Source organism: Sinohyriopsis cumingii, chromosome 9, assembly GCF_028554795.1.
Source record: "Sinohyriopsis cumingii isolate HCF-2022 chromosome 9, ASM2855479v2, whole genome shotgun sequence".
NCBI lineage: Eukaryota > Metazoa > Mollusca > Bivalvia > Unionida > Unionidae > Sinohyriopsis > Sinohyriopsis cumingii.
In genome coordinates, this window is record NC_142969.1 from 40,086,147 (window position 1) to 40,092,659 (window position 6,513).

The following is a 6,513-nucleotide window of genomic DNA, read 5'->3' on the forward strand; positions in this document are numbered from 1 at the left end:
CAGAAATTCTAACTTTTTGTATTTGTTCGCGGGCATGTATATATTAATAAAATGAGTATTATCAATTTCTATATGTAATAATCTGCCTTTGAAGAATTTCGCTTCATCCCTCCTTTCCCATTTCAAACCTGTTTTGTTCTTTATCAGGGTGGCCACACCCCCTTTTATGTCTTTCCCTTCATAATCATTTAATATTAGTATGCCGTCTAACCTTTCTTCACATAATGCTTTTAGTTCTTTGTTAAAGCCATTGTGTGTTTCTTGAAAATGTAATATATCGTATTCTAAGTCTATATCAAATTTGAGTAATTTTTCCTTATTTATACCATTTACATTTATCGACAAGACTTGGAAGTTCTTTCCCGCCATTTCTTGTGCTCTCCAGGTTGTCGCATTAGTGGTTATTTCCGTATCCTAGGTTAAATTCTAAATACGTGTTTGTGGTTGATTTTTAGCTTTTATTTGGGGGCACTGGTCTCTCCTTCCTCCTGAGTGCTGTTTTGGGGGGTTTCTTCCCCCATTGACATAGTGTGTTTTCTGTCGATTGGGTGTATTGCGTATTCCGTGTGTCATTTCCATTATCAGTATTGTCTATTAATTGTTCCTCAATTGTTCCTTGTGTGTTTTCTGTCGATTGGGTGGCTTGTGTTTGCTGCGTGTTATTTCCGTTTTCCTTTTCGGTTCCATGTCTATCATCCTTCTCCTCGTTCTCACTGTCATTTTCACTTCCACTTTCCGTTTCGCTAGTCATTTCACAATCATCTTTCTCTTCTTTATCGTCTTCTGTTCTTTTCTTTTTCCTCTGAATCCTTGACGTCTTAGTATCGTATATAATTGTGTCTGCATTCGATGTTTCTTTTTGATCGCTCTCCGTCATTCTCTCTTGTGGAGAATCATGTCCTGAGGTCTGCTTTTCTCTTCTTTTCATTTCTTTTGGGTAGAGGGGTGGAAGCTAGTGGTTTACTGCCAATCAAATCATTGTCCCCCTGTTCTGGAATGTCCCCTGTGTCTTCTTGCCCTTCCTCTCTAAGGCTCTCAAATCTATTCTTTAGCATTATTGACTTTCCTCTTGCTGGGGTCTTTAACTTCCCTGTTTTGTTGGGACTTAGAATATTAATCCATTCTGGGGTCTTCTGAGTTTCTTCTCCGATCGCAGAGACGTCCACTGCTGGTAGGTGACATATTTCATTGCCTTCTTCCTCTTCGTTATTTTTGTTGATGTTATTGTTATTGTTTCTGTTGTCTTCTGTTCTGATGTGTCTTAGCATAGTGTTTACTCTGTCTTGTAGATCTATGTTTAGGCGGCTGGATGGGGCAACGACCTTGCTAGCCTATGTTGCAGCATTCTGTGTTGCGGGCTCAATCGGTGTATTGGGGCAATCCCTTGGACCATGGCCGGTTTGGAAGCACCTGGGGCACTTCCTGTCATTTTCTGAGCCGCGGTACCAGCTCTTGACTCGGAATCCGAGAACGTAGAAGAATAAAGGAATCTTCTTTGCTTCTTCTTTAGTCATAAGTAGAATCCTCCCTCCGGATTTTATTGGAGCAAAGCTCCACACAGTTGCCATCCTGTGCGCAACCACATTGGCTTTGAATTTGGATTCTATTTTGTTTACAACTTCCTCAGTTGGGATTTCCAACGGGAGTCCAATTATGTGCACCTCTATAGCCTTTGGTTTAATTTCCCTCACAAAGGGTTCCGTTGGCCTTACGGTCGCAGTTACCCCTTTAATGTCTAATGATGGCACGTTCAGGATTGGGGTGGGTGGGTTTTTGGGATAAATTACGTATTTATTCAGTCCAGCATTTTGGATACCATCAATCTTCCCAATGTCTATACTCATAGTATGCATCGCCATCAGGATCTCTTGTTGTCTTGGAGTGTTGGCATTGTTACCGAAGTCTAGAGTTTGACAATCTTCCGGATGAAATACAAATAGTCGCCTGTCTTCTACTCTTGTATTGAAGTATTGCTTGAGCTTTGATCCCCGAGGTATTGCTCTGGCAGGCATTGTTTCCGCTTCGGCTGACTCTATTCTAAGTCTATGAATTCTATGAATTGTAGTCACAAGCTTATGGTCTCACACCACTAATTTGTACACTGTGTATATGAACGACTGTAGAGAACACGTATTAGCCGGTCACACTTAATAGATAAATAGTCAATGTGTAAAGTAATCTCTATCAAGATAATACCTATACAGTCGGGTACATGTCATAAAATTCCTCTAGAAAACTAACTATATCAATTTTTAAAGCATGATAGCAAACAAAGGCAATAATATGGGAACAATTGCCTAAATAAAATTGATTCACAATTTGCGTGCAGCAAGAAAAACATTCACGGTACTAATGCTAACAAAAATAAGTGTGTCGTTTCCAAATTGTGGAGCAAAACACAACTAAGTATATGATTGTGAAAAAGGAAAAAAAAAATAGAAAACACAAAAAAGAGAAGAAAAAAAAAAAGAAAGAAAAAAAACAAACAAAAGCAAATGAGGGGTAAGAAACTATTGTGCAAACTACTAAGAACTTACCAAACGCAATTTTGTTTCAAACTTCTTGAGAGCGCACAAAAAACACGCCCGCTCTCTTCAACGTCCTGAACTTAACTTTCTCACGTACCACATATGGCGGGTCATCGCGTACAGCGATGACTTTTTTATGTCAGTGTAAACCTGTTTAAAAGGCGATCCAGAATATCTTATGATGATGTATCTCCCGAAGCTTTCATATAATTATCAAAACTATTAATGCAGTTCTCTTATATCATCTTTATACTTATTTTTTTAAAATTACATTCTTTTAGATCTTTTTGTAAGAGAGCTTCATTATCGGCGAGTTTATCTTTGTTCAGGTGATTAGATTTTGTTTCATATGCCGAAAGGGAAGCTAAAAGATCTGCCGTTATGCGTTTATACTTTGTTTTATGGATATCTAAAATGGTCTTTAATGTCTAACTAATTATGTTATGATGATGATATTACTGGTGTAGTAATATACAGCATATTCAGAATAATTAGTGTATTTATGTTCAACATGAGGCGAACATTGAAGTGCCACATTATTATGATGACGTCATACTTCTCTTGTTCAAGACGCTCAGTAATAATAATTGTATTGAGGCTAGAACCTGTATTTGAATGCCATAATGTTGGGGGGTGTGGGAGATGGCGTCTAAGGAGGGGTAAAGGCAATGACTGGCAATGCTTACAAAAGCAATAGCTACTGCCATGTTTGCTGACACCATATTGAAATCTGTTTACGTACATGTCAGTCGACTAGTAAATGGCGAGTCATAGTTTCATATGTAGTCTTCCTTGAATGAATTTAATACGATTTGTTTGTAAATTTGTCATTGAAAAGATATATATTTATAGCTGTTGGTAGAAAGATCCAGAAATACAGGGAAAAAAATTCTCTCTGTCAGGGAACATATCATATTAGAATAAATAATCCCATTAAAGAATTTGCCAAGTGAACTATTTAGTATTAGTCTTCGCTTTCAACAGTTATTTTCAAAACAGTTTTGCTACGTAATACTCTTCCATCATATTCAATGACAAAGGTCAGTTTCGAATTACATCAAATACCAATAAAAGCCTATTATTATAAATTATTTTGTTTCCACTTATAAAATAACTTAATTTACCTCTAAAATTATCTTTCTTTGTTAGAATTATTTATTACGACATCAGGAGAATCTCGCATACGGGACATTTGTTATAAGCTGATTGATGAAAACATCATCCACTTAGAGTGGTACTATATCACATGTGTTTTATCCATTAAAAGTTTCAGGGATGTGTGCCATCATGGCTTAATTGAACTCATTGTATGACCGTGAAAAAAGGGACATGGCTTTGGCAGCGAATATTGATTACATGATTAAAGGCCCCATACATTCAATTACATCGTCAATTACGCCTAGCTGAAGTATATCACAAATAACCAATAAACGAGAATAAAAAATGAGTTGAACTCTAATAAAAATAATTTTCAAAGTGGTTGCTAATGCGATAATAAATTAAGAAAAATAAAACATATTTAAATTATAATCGACTGTAATTCGTTTACGAAGATATTTTTGTTCTTATCGTTGAATGCAACTACAATGAATCTTTTATGGGTTGCTTTTTGTCTTGGTGCGTGCAGGACATACATTACTTCCTGATAAAGATCTGGATTTCGAAGATGGTATTATTATTTAATTGCCGAGTTATATGTACACATTGTCATATTATTTTGTGTCGGACAGCGTTATCTCTTCAATACGTGTCTTTTCAGTATCACATATTTTAATGTTACCACACATTGTCATGTCACACATTGTCATTTAATTTTGTTTGACGACGGTATCTCAATAATGCGTGTCTTTTCAGTATCACTGTGGTGCGCTTAAGCCTTTTAGAACGAACGATCGAACTGTTGCGTCTGCGTCGTTTACGCTGTTACGAGTACAACAGTACAATTTATCGTTATAATTTTAATGAATTCTTTACTTTATAAATCTAAATTTGCTTACTTCCACTAAATAATTATATGACTATGTAAAATAGTTTTCAAATGGAATTATGTAGATTGGAATGTGACTTGAACGATTGTTGTTTGCATGCCTCAGTAAAAAATAAACTAATATTTTACGTGCATTTGAAATATACACTTTTTAGCAAACTGTCTTGAACTCTTATGCAAATAAACTAAAATGTATTACCACTAACACTCCTTTACGAACTCAAGTTTTGTTCTTCAGATTAATTTTTTTCTGGTATCCTAGGTGAATAGTTGCCTGGATTCAGCGTATTGATATATCGTACATCCATGTACTAACTGTCTAACCGTTGCCATTACAAAATAATTAGTATATTTACGTCTGACTTGAATTTAATGCTAAAAGTTCCTCATCATTTTGGTGGGACCAAACTCTACAAGAAGGACCAGTAAGCTGATATTAGTACAAATTAAATCCATCACCGCTTATTTGAAGATGAAAAGAATTGCGGTATGACTAGGGGGTTCTTTTGTTCTTTGAAAGTGAAAAGATCTGCAATGTTTCCTTTTGATTTATTTCAGAGATAAACACAAAGGAAGCAGGTGTAACTAATATTCCTACAGATTATATATGCTTTTTATGTACATATATCAAAATCATGTTTACACAAAGTTTCAGAGGCGACTGAGTGCTAGCACGAAAACTATGGGTCACATGTCATTCAATACGTAAAAATACACATAGAACGTATGGGTAAGATCGTTCCTCGCAAGTCAAATACAGCAGTTTCCACTGTGTCAACTTGACATCTAAATGCTTGCAGGTCATAAAGGAAAAAGGTAGCTCAGGACTTCTTGCAATCTAGAACTGTCTTCTACTTTATTGATTTTAAGTACACTCAGTGGAAATACAATACATAGGCTGTGAATGCTGATGACATAAGTTAGAGTGTGTAATCCAGATCCAATGTATTCCAAGTTACCTTATGTTTCTGATTTATTTGCTGCCTTTACCTTTAATCATCGTGCGTGACCATCTTTTACATGTCCATTTATTGTTAACTCAGTTCTCAATCCGTACCCAAGTAGTTTCGTACTCAGTTGAAATTGGTCGTTTCGTACCCAAGGTACTGGTCGTTTCGTACCCGAGGTGCTAGTCGCTTCGGACCCGAGGTGCTGATCGTTTTGTACCCATTAATTAACAAGGTCAAATATACAGTATTGCGCAATAAGTCCAATCTTTTTTCTTAAAGCATGAAAAAATCTGCAGAAAATATTGGCTGCACACATCGGTGCAAATGTTTATCCTATCAAAGCAACTAGAAATTCTGCGATCTTTTTTAAACGGGGCTGAATACAGATAAAGCAGTGTTGCTTAATTAAGTTTCTCTTCTCCAAGGACCAATTCTGGTGTTAATTTCAGTTTTTATCGAGTGATTTTAAAGGTGTTGAACGTGGTTTACTATGCGGACCGCCAAGCCATTTTTGGGTACACTGCTGGCCGCATTAGGATACTTGTGCAAAGTTTTTGACACTTTCACCTATCACAAGAAACTAACAAGTTAGTGGCATAATTAAAATTCTCTCTGTTTTCAACTAAGTATAAATATTAATATTTTTCATGGCAAGTTGAAATTTGTTTTCATTGTTTGCTATAATTTGCTTTATTTTGTTATCCTCCTAAATAGAATGCACATAAATAATCGCGGAGAGAGAGAGAGAGAGAGAGAGAGAGCATTTAACCTGGCACTGCATTTTACAAATATTTACTTCTGTGTTTTAAAACTGCTTTAATTATTTAAATAATCGAAGATGTGTATGCAGGATTTGAAACGTTTGTAATACGGCATATATTTTTTAGGAGTGGAACATATGTCAGTTGTGACCGACAAAGGAGAGTAAGAGGAGGGACAATTAGTAACAATGCGTGTGACCATTATAACTATTGAATGTATTTTCTACTTGACTCTTTTTGGCTTAATGATAAATTTTAATTGATTACATGTAACTCCAAGTTTGCCT